The sequence below is a fragment of the Chiloscyllium plagiosum genome, chromosome 50, assembly GCF_004010195.1.
Source record: "Chiloscyllium plagiosum isolate BGI_BamShark_2017 chromosome 50, ASM401019v2, whole genome shotgun sequence".
Taxonomy (NCBI): Eukaryota; Metazoa; Chordata; class Chondrichthyes; order Orectolobiformes; family Hemiscylliidae; genus Chiloscyllium; species Chiloscyllium plagiosum.
Window position 1 is genome coordinate 177,135 of NC_057759.1, and position 16,003 is coordinate 193,137.

General features: G+C 42.6%; 1 protein-coding gene and 1 long non-coding RNA gene across 2 annotated transcripts in view; one reads left to right on the forward strand and one right to left on the reverse strand.

Annotated features, from left to right (window-relative positions):
- LOC122544536 (histone H1-like) overlaps positions 1–16,003 on the forward strand; it is a 193,967-nt gene that overhangs the window by 108,386 nt on the left and 69,578 nt on the right.
- Positions 1,593–15,774, reverse strand: LOC122544656. Its single transcript, XR_006310417.1, has 4 exons — positions 15,737–15,774; positions 14,898–14,979; positions 13,179–13,262; positions 1,593–2,357 (listed from the first exon to the last, which is right to left on the reverse strand). It is a non-coding gene; the product is annotated as an uncharacterized LOC122544656 (long non-coding RNA).

Consider the following 16,003-nt stretch of genomic DNA (forward strand, 5'->3'; position numbering starts at 1 on the left):
CCACCCCCTCTCCCTTGGAGAGAAGCCATTTCTCAGCATAGCTGTTTTCAATCTGTCCCACCCTCTTCTCCTGAAACGATGACCCTCTCGTTCTAAATTGTCCCACATGAGGAAACACCTCCCTCAGTCTCCTTTGTCAATCCCACCTCCTTTAGTGTCCTATATCCCTCAGTTGGATTGCATCTCATTCCTCTAAACTCCAGAAAGAATTGGCCTTGATTACTCAATCCCACTTTTGAAGACAAACCCCTCCTTTCTGAACATGAAATGTACAAAATCACATTGCAGTTGGATGGTATCTTGGATGTAGAATACACATCACAAAGTGCGTTAGTCATAACTTCTGAGAGATCTACAGCCCAGGAAAAGGCCCATAGGCCCATCGAGTCTGTGCCGGTCAGAAACAACCACCTCACTATTCTCTAATCCCATTTCCTCAGCACATGGCCCCATAGCCCTGGCGTCACGAATGCACATCTACATCCTTCTTCAATGTGATGAGTGTTTCATCTCCTCCCACCCTTACAGGCAGTAGGTTCCAGATTCCCACCATCCTCCGGGTGAACAAGATTTTCCTCACATCCCCTCGAAACCTCCTGGCCCTTAGCTTCAATCTGTGCCTCTCCTCCACCTCTGTCAAGGGGTGAAAGTTCCTTCCTATCTTCACTTCTCATTGTTTTATACATCCCTCTTTTCAATCTACTCTGCTGTATGGTCAACAACCCCAGTCTGTCCAATCTCTCTCAATCACTGAAACTCTCCAGCCCCCTGCTGGTAAATCTCCCTGTGAATTTTGTTGGAGTGGTAACAGAGAGCAATGTATGTCCCGTTGGAAAAATGTCTTGTCTTTTATTTATAGCTCACTCCACTGGTGCATCAGGAAAGAAACACATAGGTTATTTTGTAGTGAAAAAGAGGGCCGTTAAGTTTTAATCAGCAAAGTTATGTTTTTAGCAGGCAGTTAATGTAAAGTCACCATTGTCTCATTAGAGAGAGGTGTGGGAGAGAAAAAGAGAGAAAAGCAACAACTGTTTATGGTTTAACCTGAGGGTTGCCACATCTAAGGCACAGGGAATGATCATTCACAGCAATCTCAACCAGAGCAGCAATTGAACTACAAGCTGTCAACGTGACTATACATTGTAAGCCAACTATAGAATCAACTGAGCAAACCAACCCCTACATGGCCAATGGCAAAAATATTGGGTGGCTCAGTGGCTGGGTGGTTAGCATTGCTGTCTCACAGCTCCAGGGACCCAGGAACAATTCCAGCCTCGGGTGACTGTGTGGAGTTTGCACTTTGTCCCCTTCTCTGCATGGGTTTTCTCCAGGTGTTCTGGTTTCCTCCCAAAGTCCAAAGATGTGGAGTTTAGATGGATTGGCCATACTAAGTTGTCCACAGTGTGAGGGATAGGCAGGCGAGGAGGGTTAGCCAATGCAAATGCAGTGTTACAGGGATAGGATAGGGCAGTGTATCTGGGTGGGATGCTATTCAGAGAGTCAGCGTGAATTCGATGGGCTGAAAGGCCTGCTTCCACACTGTAGGATTCTATGATGTGGAGGTGAGGGGGATTGGCCATGGTTAATGCAGGGTTACGGGGATAGGGTCAGGGTTTGATGGGATGCTCTTCACTGGCTTGGGGAGACTGGATGGGCTGAATAGTCTCTGTCCACACTGTGTGGATTATGGCGACATCAGTGTTTAGCACAAAGATGTGGTGAAATTTATTCTGAAATTAATTTTGATGGGATTCATTTTCAGTTTCTGAAATAATGGGGAAGCAGAATCCTATGTTTACACCTCCCCAGGGTATGTCCTGGTGATGTGAATTTGAATCTTGCTGTGGCAGGTGGTCGATTTGGAATTCGATTTGAAACAAAAATAGATCTGGAGTTAAGACTCTAATGATGACTGTTGTCAGGAACAACCAACCATCTGGTTCAAAATTGAAGACTGAGGTGAGGAGGAATTTCTTCTCTCAGAAGGTTGAGTGTTTGGAACTCCTTGCCACAGAGAGCTGTGTGTGGGGACAGGGAGCAGGTTTATAGCTGGGGTATATAGATTCTTGATCAGTTGGGGAATTGAGGGTTACATGTTAAGTGCAGGAAAATGAGTGTGAGGAATGGTGCATCAGCCACGATGCTATTGAATGGCTTGAGAGGCCAAATAGCCTTCTCCTGTTCCTGTCTGTGATGGTCCTTCAGGAAATGAAATCTGTCCTCCTCATCCAGTCTGCTCTGCACATGGCTCCTAATCCTTTCCAAATTCCTCACCTCCTCCTGGCTGAGCAAGTCGATTGGTTCAAGGACATTTCAGAATTGCATCCACTTTCCACTTTGGCAGAGATAGCCACATCCTGTTCAGAGTGCAGAGAAATAACATTTGTCAGGGTCAGTTTTCGGCTTGTTGAAATCACATGCTTTGACAAGAGAAATTGGTCTGGATAATGACCCCAGATATTCACAGCTCCTCCTGAACACTATGTCTTTCAGGCAAAGGTTGTTATTCTCATCCAAATTTAGAGTTATACAGCATGGAAACAGGCCCTTCGGCCCAACTCTTTTTAGCTTAACAGGTTTCCCAAATTCAACTAGTCCCATTTGTCTGCATTTGGCCCATATCGCTCTAAACCTTTCTTATCCATGTACCTTTCCAAATGTCTTTAAAATGTTGTAATTGTACCTGCCTCTACCACTTCCTCTGGCAGCTCATTCCATATACTCTGCCCTCTGTGTGATACATTTGCCTCTCAGATCTCTTTTTAATCTTTCCCCTCTCACCTTAAACCTATGTCCACGAGTTTTGGACACCCCTACTCTGGGGAAAAGACCATAGCTGTTTAACTTACCTATGCCCCTCGTGATTTTATAACCTCTCAGGTCACCCCTCAGCCTCTGAAAAATTGGGAGTAAAGCTCCCAGATTATGCAGGTTCTTCTTATAACTCAGATCTACAGTCATGGTAACGTCTCTGTAAATCATTTCTGTACCATTTCCAACTTGAGAACATCCTTTCCATAGCAGGTTGACCAGCACTGTAGACAGTGTTCTAAAAGTGGCCTCACCAACATCCTGTACAACTGTAACATGACGCCCCAACTCCTGCTGTCAGTGCTCTGACCAGTGAAGGGAAGCATGCCTTCACCACAATGTCTAGCTGTGACTCCACATTCAAGGAACTGTCTTCCTGCACCCCAAGGTCTGTTTGTTCAGAAACACTCCCCAGACTTGTACTAGTAACAGTATAAGTCCTGCCCTGGTTTGCCTTACCAAAATGCAACACCTCACATTTATCTAAATTAAACTTCATCTGGATCAAATTTCCATCGTACTCTTAGATAACCTCCTTCTCTGTCCACAATGACACTACTTTTGGTCCTGCTCCTATCTACTACGTTTCTGTTTGTCCTGTTTTCGGGCTGACCAAGCAGAGCAGCAACCATCCTGCATCACATACGCCACTTTGAGGCACACAGGTACAGGAGGGAAGGAGGAACCAGGTCAAGATGAAGAGGGAAACATTTATGTCAATCTTCCACGGACATCGTGAGACAGCGTAAAAGAATGATTTGTGAAGCTTCACAAATCAATCAGTAGCAATCCTACCTTGCAGCAAATGAGGACAAGGAAGAGAAGGCACGTTACTGTGACTAGGCTAGGCTTTGTATCAATTCACTCAGCAAGATGTCAGTTCCAAAGATGGACTTGTCTTGAGAAACCATCTGCATAATTGTCTATTCCACAACCCTCAGTGTGTCAGTCTATTCCCATTGTTGATGGCCGAGATTTGAGATTTTATGCTGATCATTCCTATCTTGGATATCCATTTCATCTCCTGGCGAATGAGCCAATGAATGAATGTACTCTCCATGTTTTGTTTAAATTGTGGTGAGCTGGAAATAATTCAAGGCAGGATTGTTTTCCAACCCTATCTTCATTGCCCTCTAATTTCATCACTTCTAGTACATATCCAGCTCTCATTTCATACCTCATATGGAAGCATACCTCCACCACGATCTCAGGCTGCACAATCCAAATCCTAACAACTGAGTAAAGATATTTATCCTCATGTCACTCCTCGCTCTGTAGCTGACAATCTTGAAATTGTGACCTCTAGTTCCTGACATACCAAGTAATGGTCACAAAATATTCTTCTTTCCCCTGTCAAAATTCTTCATAATTTTGAACACCGCCATAATATTCCCCTCTTAATCTTCTCTACTCAAAGGAGAAGGAGTCTAATATCACCAATCCTTCCTTGTATGTAAAATCCTCCATTCCTGCTACCATTCTAAATCTTCAATGAACCCTCTCCAGAGCTTAAAGCTTCTTAAATAAACTGCCTAGAACTGAACGCAAATGTAGTCTGACCAATGATTTGTGGAGGTGGAGCATCGTCTCCTCAGCTTTATACTCAATGCCTCTATTTATAACGGCAAGGATCCTATCAGCTTCTTCACAAAGGTTTCAGCTTGCCTGGTCAACTTCAGAGAATGATACACGTGAACCCAGAGGTCCCTCTGCTCCAGTGATCTCTTCAAAGACATACCATTGACCCTGCATTGTTGCCGTGTGTTTCTGTTAGCAAAATGCATTACCTCACATTTCTCTGCATTGGAATTCATCTGCCAGATTTCTGCCCATTTGGTAAACCTGTCAATCTTCCTGTGAAGTCACTCAGCAAAATCTTCACAATTCACTCTTCTTCCTGGGTTAGTATCAACTGCAATTTAGAGATTATATTCTTAACACCCAACTCCTAATTATTTATATAACCAATGTGTACTTGTCAGTTTCTTCTATGTGCACGTAAGTATCAATTCTACCCGTCCGTTTCCCCTATGTGAATGTGTGAGTGTATTTACCAATCTGTTCCTGCGAATTGGGACTGTCTTGTCAGTTGTCAGAATCTGTACTTGTCAGTTTGTGTGTCTGTGCGATACATTCTGTGATAGTTGTTATTAGGGTGTTGAGACTGGATCTTAATCTTCTCTACATTTTGTGATTTCTGAGTTGACTGTCAGCCTGTGGGGATGGGTGGGGGGAGAAAGGAGATAAGATGATGGCAGAAGGGAAACTGCTTTATTCCGAGAACCATTCTGAATTATGGTCACACATTTCTTGTTTGGGGAGAGAGTCTGGGATCTGTGATATCACTGAGACATTTAGTTTTAATTTGTACCCAGACATTGTTTTTGTTTGTGAAAGTGAGTTTTATTCTGCATGCCAGTCCAGTTTTGTATGATATTTTTATACCAATATGCAACACAACAGCGTGTCATCACCTTTCTCACCAAAATTAGAATCGCTGATATATGACACAGCTCAGAAGCAGACCATTCAGGTCATTTTGTCTCTATTGGGACATTCTCTTAATGCATCAGTTCTGCAGTAATTGTTGGGAACGTGAACTTCATCCACTCATTGTCAGTGTCTATATGGAAAGGACAATTTGACATCTGACTTTTAATAACTATAGTGCTAGTTTTGATATGTTTCCCACAATCTCAATCACACATCATTGGTCAGATCACATTTGTGTTCAGTTCTGCGCACTTTATTTCAGGAAGGATCCTCAAGCTGTGTAGAGGGTTCATCGGAGATTTACTGGATCTCATTCACCTATGTTCAGTTGTGGTTTTTTTTGTCCGAGTGTAGCATAAACTCTGTAAGTAAACTATTTTCAATTATGCTTAATTTTATTGCATTTTAGTCTCAATTTATTTTTACATTGCATGTATGTGCATGTGTGGTAGTCTTTATCAGGCACTGCATATCCTCAGCTGTGATAAGTGATGTTGAGAGTCAATTCATATCTGGAAATAATTGAGGTCAAATTTTATTATTTTCCTTTCAGCATCCAGTGGCTGAGTGAGAGTGAGTTTACTCTTGAAATGAGATACAGACTGACAGCACATGTCTCCTATAGTGAATGGGAAACAGCCGAAGTTCTTTAATTGTTCGTGCCAGTAGGAATCATGTGCAAGTGAAAACGTAACACACTGCAACAGAAAGGATTCGGTGCTGCTCTTCAGAGTCAAGGTAGGAAAAGCAATGGACCTTTTGTATCTTGGATAGTGTGGAATCTAACAGAGTAATGATATAAAATGTTGGTCTTCAGAATGCCATCAATTTTGTTTCAGTGCATAGTGATGTACTTTTCTGAACACTGCTGAAGTAACAATCAGTGTAAACTGAATCCATTTGCAACTAAGTGAAATGGTGGTGAACAATTCAGCTGCATTGGAGCTGACTGACCATAATGCTCCTTGTATAGAAAAGATAATTGGCTAATTCACTTCTATTTTCTGATGTAGGCAGAACATTCCCCTGCTCTGTAGTGTGAGCATGCACCATTAGCAGTACTTTTGCGTTTCTCTAGAGGTAGGGAGGAGGAAAGGACAAGGACTTTTATTTTTTGTCATGCAGTGCGGAATATGTAAACTGCTAAATTCAATTTATTGAACAAAATCAATGTTCAACTCTGCTTGAAGATAAAATGTGCAATTCTACAAACCGACCAATTTTGGCTTTTTTGTCCCTTTTCTCCATTGCTTTGAAAGGTGGTTATTAGATTCCAATGATACATTATGAATATTACAGCCAGATTTCACGTTTTTTTTTGTGATATGTCCCAGAGAGGGGGAGGAGGAATGCAGAGCTCTTTGTAGAAAATTGCAACAATTTTGAAAGATGGACATAATTATATGAAAAAGAAGTTTTTGGTTGGACTGAAACAGACAAAGCAAAGCCTTCTACTGTAATATGAAGAAATGCAGATTGATGCTTGATAAACATTGGGATGATAAGCTCCTCTGCTACCAAGATCCATTTATGCAATTGGATGCTGGCTGATCAGGATGAAAATTGTTAGCTGATTGTTTCTGATCGGTACAGACACAAGTTTTGAAGGGCCTGATTCTGTGCTATAGGCCTCTCTGACAAAGGATCTGTGGGTAGAAATCACTTTGAATGTAACATTTTGTGTTACTTGCAATGTCAATGTAACTGCATGGTTGTTAGACATTGTAATGTGTGTCAGGGTGGTGTATGTTTTTAAAACTCATTTTAATCCGAGAGCAAGAGAGACTGTGTGTGTGTGTGTGTTGGGGGAAGGGGTGTGGGGGCAAACATTTGATTAATGTGTAGGTACGTAACCATTCTATATAAGGCTTTGACACAGATTATGCATTTGGAATTCATATTATTTGATTGCTGTGTCTATGTATGTGACAAAAGATTAATTGTACTTCTCAGTTACTAATAGTTGAAATATATCCTTCAATTCAATTTTGACTCAATATCGACTTTACATATGGTTGTTCAAAGTGATCGCATCAGCTGTTTGTTCACCTTGATTGTAACATTAAAATTATTGTTACTAAATGCAGACAGTATAAAGATTGGTGGATTTGTGGGTAGTATAGAAGTTTGTCAAAGAATACAGCAGGATCTAAATCACTTGTAGATATGGATGGAGAAATGACCGATTGAGTTTAATTCAGCAAGGTGTAAGATGCTGGACTTTGGGAGATCAAATGTTAAGGAAAAGGTACACAGTAAATGGCTGGACTCTGAACTCCCATCCCACTATCCTGGCACAGCCTGCAACCTTGCAGTTTACAATACTTGAGATGCAGTTCCAGGGAATTTTTGTTTAAAAAAATGTAAGGTCTCTGCCTGCAGCTCCAAATCAGGCAGCAAATTCCAGATACCCACCACTCTCTACATTTAAAAAAAAAACCTTTTTCCTCATATCATCTAATCCTACAACCACTGAGCTTGAATCAGTGATCCCTGGTTTTTGAACTCTCTGCCAAAGTAAACAGGTTCCTCCTGTCTAATGTCTCCCTCTCACTAGTTAGTTAAAAATCACACAACATCAGATTATAATTCAACAGGTTTATTTGGAAGTGCAGACTTTCAGAGTGCTGCTCCTTCATCAGGTAGCTCACTATTTAGTACTGTAGACCCCCCCCCATACCCGTGGGGGATATGTTCCAGGATCAACAGCGGAAAAGCAAAACCGCAGATAGGTGCAAATCCATTAATTTTAATGGGAAATATACCTTCTCGGCAGCCTCCTCATCCCTGGCTCTGGAACATTCCCTTTTATGTACTTGGACCATGGTAAACCGCAATAACCGGACCCGCGAATACAGGGTCGCCCTATATTCCTTAATCATGGCATCTCTGCTCCAAGAAATACAACCCTAACCTCTCCCATCTCTCCTGATCGCTACAATTCAGGCAACATTCTAGTAAATCTCCTCTGCACTCTCTCCACAGCAATGATGTCCTTCCTGTAATGTGGTGACCTGACTGCACACGTAACCACCAGTGCCTCATATAGTTTCATTGTTAGATTAGATTACTTACAGTGTGGAAACAGGCCCTTCGGCCCAACAAGTCCACACCGACGCGCAACCCACCCATACATTTACCCCTTTAACCTAACACTATGGGCAATTTAGCATGGCCAATTCACCTGACCCGCACATCTTTGGACTGTGGGAGGAAACCGGAGCACCCGGAGGAAACCCACGCAGACACGGGGAGAATGTGCAAACTCCACACAGTCAGTCGCCTGAGTCGGGAATTGAACCCAGGTCTCTGGCGCTGTGAGGCAGCAGTGCTAACCACTGTGCCACCGTGCCACCCAAAATTGTTATTTCCCTATTTTTGCATTCACCCCTCTGCCAATGAGGGAGAGCATTCCATGTGCCTTCTTTACAACCCCATCTATCTTTAGGAACCTGTGCACTTGCACACTAAGATCTCTCACTTCACCTGCTCCTCTCAGTATATTCCCATTTATTGTCTGACTTCCCAAAATGAGTTCCCTCATACTTATCAGAGCTGAACTCCATCTGCCACTTTCTTGCCCACTCCACCAAACCATCTATATATAGTTTTGGAGCTTACAGCTATCCACCACACTATCCACTACACGGCCAATTTTTGTGTCGTCTGCAAATTTCACAAATCTGCCCAACATATTCCACTGCAACTTATTAATGTATAAAATAAACAACTCAGGTCCCAAAACTGAGCCATGCAGAGCACCACTTGAAACAACTGTCCATTCACAATGGCCACCATTGGCCATTATCCTATCTTTCCTGTGATTAGCCAAATTTGGGTCCAATTCCACACATTACCCTGTATCCCATGGGCTTTTACTTCTTTGACCAGTCTGCTGTGATGCTGCTGCTCCCTTAACAAGCTTGTAAAAGACACAGGCTCCGAAAAGTCGGAGTTGATGGGTTTTAGGGTCATTTTGATTATAGCTAACGGGTAATGCCTCAGGCAAAAGGCTTCCACATTTTTAAAAAGAACACTTGGGGGCGGCACGATGGCACAGTGGTTAGCACTGCTGCCTCACAGCGCCAGAGACCTGGGTTCAATTCCCGCCTCAGGCGACTGACTGTGTGGAGTTTGCACATTCTCCCCGTGTCTGCGTGGGTTTCCTCCGGGTGCTCCGGTTTCCTCCCACAGTCCAAAAATGTGCAGGTTGGGTGAATTGGCCACGCTAAATTGTCTGTAGTGTTAGGTGCAGGGGTATATGTAGGGGAATGGGTCTGGGTGGGTGCGCTTCGGCGGGTCGGTGCGCTTCGGCGGGTCGGTGTGGACTTGTTGGGCCGAAGGGCCTGTTTCCACACTGTAAGTAATCTAATCTAATCTAATCTAATCTAATCTAATCTAATCTAATCTAATCTAATCGAATGGGGAGTGTCCCAGTTTTCCCAGCTCAGCTTTTCTCTGGTTTCAAATGTGGTTTTTGGCTGTCTGGCTATTGACTGAAAGCAGTCAGGCAGTTGAAAAAGCTGATGAACCCAAAGAAGCAGGTCCATGATTGTACTCTCTGTCTGACATCTCTCCTGTAAGATCCTGTGTTTGATTTTACCTTTTGTGCCAAGGGGTATTTATGGACATTATTGTAAATGTTGGGAACACCATCATTAAGTTGGTATAATCTGTTGGGTTTTCAGATTTTAAGTTATTTAGTATTCTGTTCTCTTTTGTTTGTGTATCATTCGATAAATTTGTAAATCGAACTGTTTGGTTTAAAACTACATGGTTTGACCAGCTGCATTTCTCGTGGAATATCTTCGTTACACCCGCTTAAAACAACTAGCAAAGTTAGGGTCTGGCTTACTTTATTGAAATGTTTGGAGGGGATCTGGCCTTTTCCATAACAGATTGGGGGCTGTTTGCAGAATTTATTCTGTAGTTCTGATTTGGAATTTGGGTTGTTGGACTCAAAGGCAGCGAGTGGTAAGTATTAGCGTTTTTTGTTCCGCGTGTTGAATTCAATTGGTTTACACAGCGCTTGGACGGCAGATGCTGGAGATCAGAGACGAAGGTGTGGTCCTGGAAAAGCACAGCAGGTCAGGCACCATCTGAGGAATAGGAGAATCAATGTTTCGGGCATCAGCCCTTCATTCGGAAACAGTGCTAGGGATAGCAAAGTCTCTTTGAGTCATCAAGAGTTTTCTGGGGATGGAAGAAGTGACTTCAGATTTTTGCAAAAAGTGATTAAGGCCAAGCTGCTGGAATTAGCAGACAAGCTGGAGCTTGACCTGCCTCCTTCCACGTGGAACAAGGCGATAATTACAGTAATAACTCAACATTTAAATTTGCTGGAAACGCCATCAGAAGCTTTAGAGAAGGCTAACATGCAATTGAAAGCGAATCAACTCGAGTTAGAGGCAAAGGTCAAGGAAAGGGCAACAGAAACAAAATAGTTTGAATTACGATTAAAAGCAGAAGAGAGGGAGAAGAGAGAGAAAAGGAAGGGGGAGTTTGAACCTTGGAAGTTGGCACTTAGACAGGAGTTCAAAAATTCACTTCCTAAATTAATGAGAACTCATGTGTAAGAGCAGAGTGTTAAAACAGCAAGACTGGCATCGGGGAAATGGCTGATGATTGAGTTGATCAATAAATCAAAATTGGGCTGCTAAAATCAGTCCTGAAGAAGGGCTTATGCCCGAAATGTCAATTCTCTTGCTCCTCGGATGCTGCCTGGCCTGCTGTATTTTCCAGCACGACATTTTTCAACTCTGCCAAAATCAGTTTCAATCCACGAGGGATAATAATTGTGGATAAGAGAAATTCTCACATGGAAAGTAAAAAGTAGATCTCTGTGAAGATCATAAGGATAATTTACCACAGGGTAAAAAGGAAACCCTTGAAGGGGAAAGACAAGTGAAAAAGCTCTAGTGTTTTCAATAACGTAGGCCACATGGAATCCGTATTAGTAGGTTAGGAAAAGCACTGAGAAGCCAGATGCAGGAAAACAGGATAAGCCAGTGAATTTTGTTGGAGTGGTAACAGACAGCAATGTGTACAAGCTGGTTGGAGGTTGTTTATGGAGGAGGTGCCAGATCTTCTTAAACCATACACCGTGAAGGTGAAGTTTACTTGCATAGGCCAGGAGCAGCAGGTAAAGAGGTAGCAATATTCAAAGATACAATAATCCTCTCAATCTGTAATGCTAAAAGATGAGGATATTTGTACCTCTGAAAGGCTATTGCCAGAAAATGTATGAGTAATTGGAATTCACATTGAAATAAGAAATGCTCAATTGTAAGAAGTGAGGTTAGAGTGTATGGTGAAGAGGGGAGAAGTCATAGTAGGAGTACTGGACAAACTTTCAGCTCTGGGAATGCAATTTGTCCTTGTTAATGATGTTGATGATTCACTGGTGGGAATGCCGATTGTAGTTGAAGAGCCAATGGAAATTCAGGCAACTGGACTATTGCAGGATCCATCCTGGGATGTTTCCTGACTGTGTGGTAATGAGGTCACAAAGTCACCAGTTGAAACAGGAAAGTTCAAAGAGTACAGATAAGGAAGTTGAAGGGAAATTAGCAGAGGAGAAAGTGAGGACTGCAGATGCTGGAGATCAGAGCTGAAAATGTGTTGCTGGAAAAGCGCAGGTCAGGAAGCATCCAAGGAACAGGAGAATCGACGTTTCGGGCATAAGCCCTTCTTATGCTTATGCCCGAAACGTCGATTCTCCTGTTCTTTGGATGCTGCCTGACCTGCTGCGCTTTTCCAGCAACACATTTTCAGGGAAATTAGCAGAGACCCTGTTCGATAAGATAGTTGAGACAAACCAGGAAGAGATGACAAAGCAGATATCTTTAGCTCAGGTAAATTAACTGAGTTACAGCAAAAAGATGAAAATTTAAAGCAATTGTATCAAAAGGCATACACAAAACAAATCCAAATGTATCCCTGATTGTTATTATCTTAAAAATGATGTCTTAATGAGTAAATGGAGAACATCACATTCAGGCAGATGAGAAGTGGGCAGAAGTTTATCAAGTTGTATTGTTAGTGGGTTATAAAAAGGACATGTTACGAGTATAGCACATGAGCTACCTGTATAGATTGTCTGTTTGAAATTCACATTATTTAATTGTCCTCTCTGTATGTGACAACTATTCAGTCAAGGATTAATTCTGTCCTTCTCAGTCACACAAACTTCATGTAAATATGCTTCATCCCAGTTGGAGAATTTGAACTGCAGGCAGAGGTTGAACAGGCTGGAACTGTTTTCCCTGGAGAGTGACCTTAGAAGTTTATAAAATCATAAGGCGCATGGAGAAGTGGTGGAGCTTGGTACAATTTTAACATTTAAAAGGCATGTGAATGAATATAATGAGAAAGCCTTAAAATTTGTCCTTAAATACTTAGAGTAAATGTAATGTTGAATTATAGAACACAAGAAAATATACAGCGCAGACAGGGAGGCATCAGTCCACAAAAAGGGGAACCGAGGATGTGTAGAAGATAAAACACATCTGTTCTCACCAAGTGATAACAGGATGCTCTAAAGCAATTAAGAACATTTGCCTTAACATCAATCAATCTATGTAAAAAAGACCCTGTGATAACATTCACAGTTGTTAACTTATGAACTTAATGACAGTGTTTGATTGTGATCTCAGAAACTTTGATAGGACCTTACTGTTTATTGCAAGGCTTTTGACATGCTTCTGAGATGATCAATTATAATGGATTCTCATTACCCGTGTGCGTGTGTGAGAGAGAGATATGAATGTTTTGAATTTATTTGCATTTTGGGACTTTATGATGATTTTTGAGTAGCCATCGTTGATTATGAAATGCAAACTCTAAAATGTAATATTGATGAAGCTTTAACTTACTTGGTGTTCCTACACACCACGACTGCCCCACTGTCAATTCTAACTCGTCAGATCTTCTGTCTTCTTTGAATTTGAATCACAACCCTGAAAAGAAAGCATGTTTAATTTGAGATTAATAAACCATTTAAAATTTAACGTTTTAGCCTCAGATACAGAATGATTTTGTGTTTAAGAGAAAAAACCGGAGTCTGCTCCTAGCTTAAAAATTATTCTAAACCTAACATTGAAGAGATTCTGATACAATCTGTCAGGAAGCCATTTTATGGTCAAAGTTTGACCTCCTCTCTAAGATGCCATTTTGTAAAACAATGATATCTGACATGCAAGCTGTGCAAGGTTACCTTATGACCTCTTACACTTAGTTTAGACTGATACCTCTTTATGAAAGGGACTTACCTCACCAACAGGCAGTGACTGGGCTGGATCTGTTTTTCCCACCTGATGGATGGCTAAGGGCCTACAGGAGTAATCAGTTAAGCGCACACAGACCTGTTAATTTGCTTCTCTTCTTTACGAATTGTTGCCTTTCCATTGTTGTCTAATTAAGAACATGCAGTGATTTTTGTAAAGTTTTGTAAAAAGGAAGCCTGTTTGAGACAGAAGAGTGGAGTAGTCTGCAACGGCTCTTAAAAGGAAGAGCTGGTATCCTACTTTTCTAGGGTTTTAGAACCTCTGCTAGCCTGGCTTATAGGAGGTAATGTTATGTTGTAGCACTGATACTATTGGTAAATAAAGGAGAAGGCTAAAATTAAACAAAACTGTCTGTAAGAGGTTTTTATCTCCAGGACGAACCAAGAGAGGCATATAGATCTGAGTCCACAAGGGATTCCCTGGGCTGTTTCAAATCTGTACTTTAACAATATGAAGGATTTATAGAGAGATGGGCTAAGTGCTGGCAAATGGGATTAGATTAAGTTAGAATATCTGGTCGGCATGGACAGGTTGGACCGAAGGGTCTGTTTCCACGCTATATGTCTCTATGACTTGATGACTCTTCGGTAACTCTTGCACTGTCAGTGAGCACAGTTTCTCTCCATCTCTGTACTTAACCCCTCCTTCACGGATGGTTGTTGAAACAATGCAACAAGGCCCTAAAGGAGCCTTCCACATCCATCAAAGATTTACCTGCACATCCACTAATATCATTTATTGTATCCGTTGCTCCCGATGCGGTCTCCTCTACATTGGGGAGACTGGGCGCCTCCTAGCAGAGCGCTCTAGGGAACATCTCCGAGACACCCGCACCAACCAACCAAACCGCCCGTGGCCCAACATTTCAACTCCAGCAACTCGATCCCCTGACCTGTCCGGACTTGTCCGACCTGCCCAGCTCGTTTTCCACCTATCCACTCCACCCTCTCCTCCCTGACCTATCACCTTCATCTCCTTCCCCACTGACCTATTGTACTCTATGCTACTCTATCCCCACCCCCACCCTCCTCTAGCTTATCTCTCCACCCTTCAGGCTCTCTGCCTTTATTCCTGATGAAGGGCTTTTGCCCGAAACGTCGATTTTGCCTGTCCTCGGATGCTGCCTGAATTGCTGTGCTCTTCCAGCACCACTGATCCAAAATGTGGCCTATTTGTCTATCTTCATTGTAACTTTGAAAATGCTCTTAATAATTGCAGATTTTAAGTTGTTCCTGAATGTCTATTTTGGATGAGGATTCAGTTTATCTATCTTCAACACTGGTGTGTAAATGTCAATGGGCTACATACCCTCTGTTTGTTAGAGGCAGCTGGTCACTCTTTGCCTTGAACTGAGGAAGTATTACAGTGTCTTAGTCCCTCAGGTATTTTTCTGGAGGAAGACACAAGGACACCACCTGTAGATCAACATGAGGCTAGTCTGGCAATATTGAACTGATCATTGTCACATTCACTAGGATGTGTTTTTTTTTAAAATCCAACAACTTAACCAGAACCACTGATCTGATTCCATTGTTGCCCTGAGCTGCTCCTTGTCTGGGGATTGTGTTTGTTTTGCAAGTGATTTGATACCAATTGATTTGGAGATGCTGGTGTTGGACTGGGGTACACAATGTTAAAAATCACACATCAGGTGCTTCCAAAAAAACTGTTGGACTATAACCTGGTGTTGTGTGATTTTTAACATGATACCAATTGAGTAAGATCCAGAAACTGAGCAACAACTGCCCAGCACCATGAATGGGAGTACTCAACCACCACGATGCCTACACAGTTCAATATCCAACTTCCCAACTACTTGTTGGAAATAGGAAAAACTGCGCTATTTCTAATGTTTTTTATTGAGACCCCAGTGTATGTCTTTTTACAAGAGTGTCACATTCCTAAAGTTGGTCCACCCAACCTCAAGAAAGAGCGGAAACAGAACGAAATTAAAACAGGGTTCAGAGGATTGCAAACCACAAGAATGTTCCACAGCAGCTTCTTCCCGCTCTGCCTCCCTCAGCAGGCCCACACACAGCCCGAGAAAGGCCTCTCTCTTCCCCCCAGCCCGCTCACTCCAAGTTCCGGGACCAGTTCCTGCTCCGCTCGGCCTCTTACAAACAGCCCCCGGTTCTCCCTGAACTCACCCCGAATCAATCCCGGTCTCGGAGCCCCCTCTGTGTCCCAGGCTCCCATCCCGATGTGCTGCTGGAAGGAGCCTGCTGTTCCCTCGCTTCCCTGGGCGCTGATCTCCCATTGCGGTCTGTTTCAAACAAACCTCTGAGTAAATTCTCCTGCATGGCAACGTTGGGGGAGGGTCTCACGCATGCGCTCCTCTACTCGGGGTCAGATTTGGGAAGAAAATGATTTGGAGATGCCCAGTGTTGGATTGTGGTGTAGAAAGTAACACAACA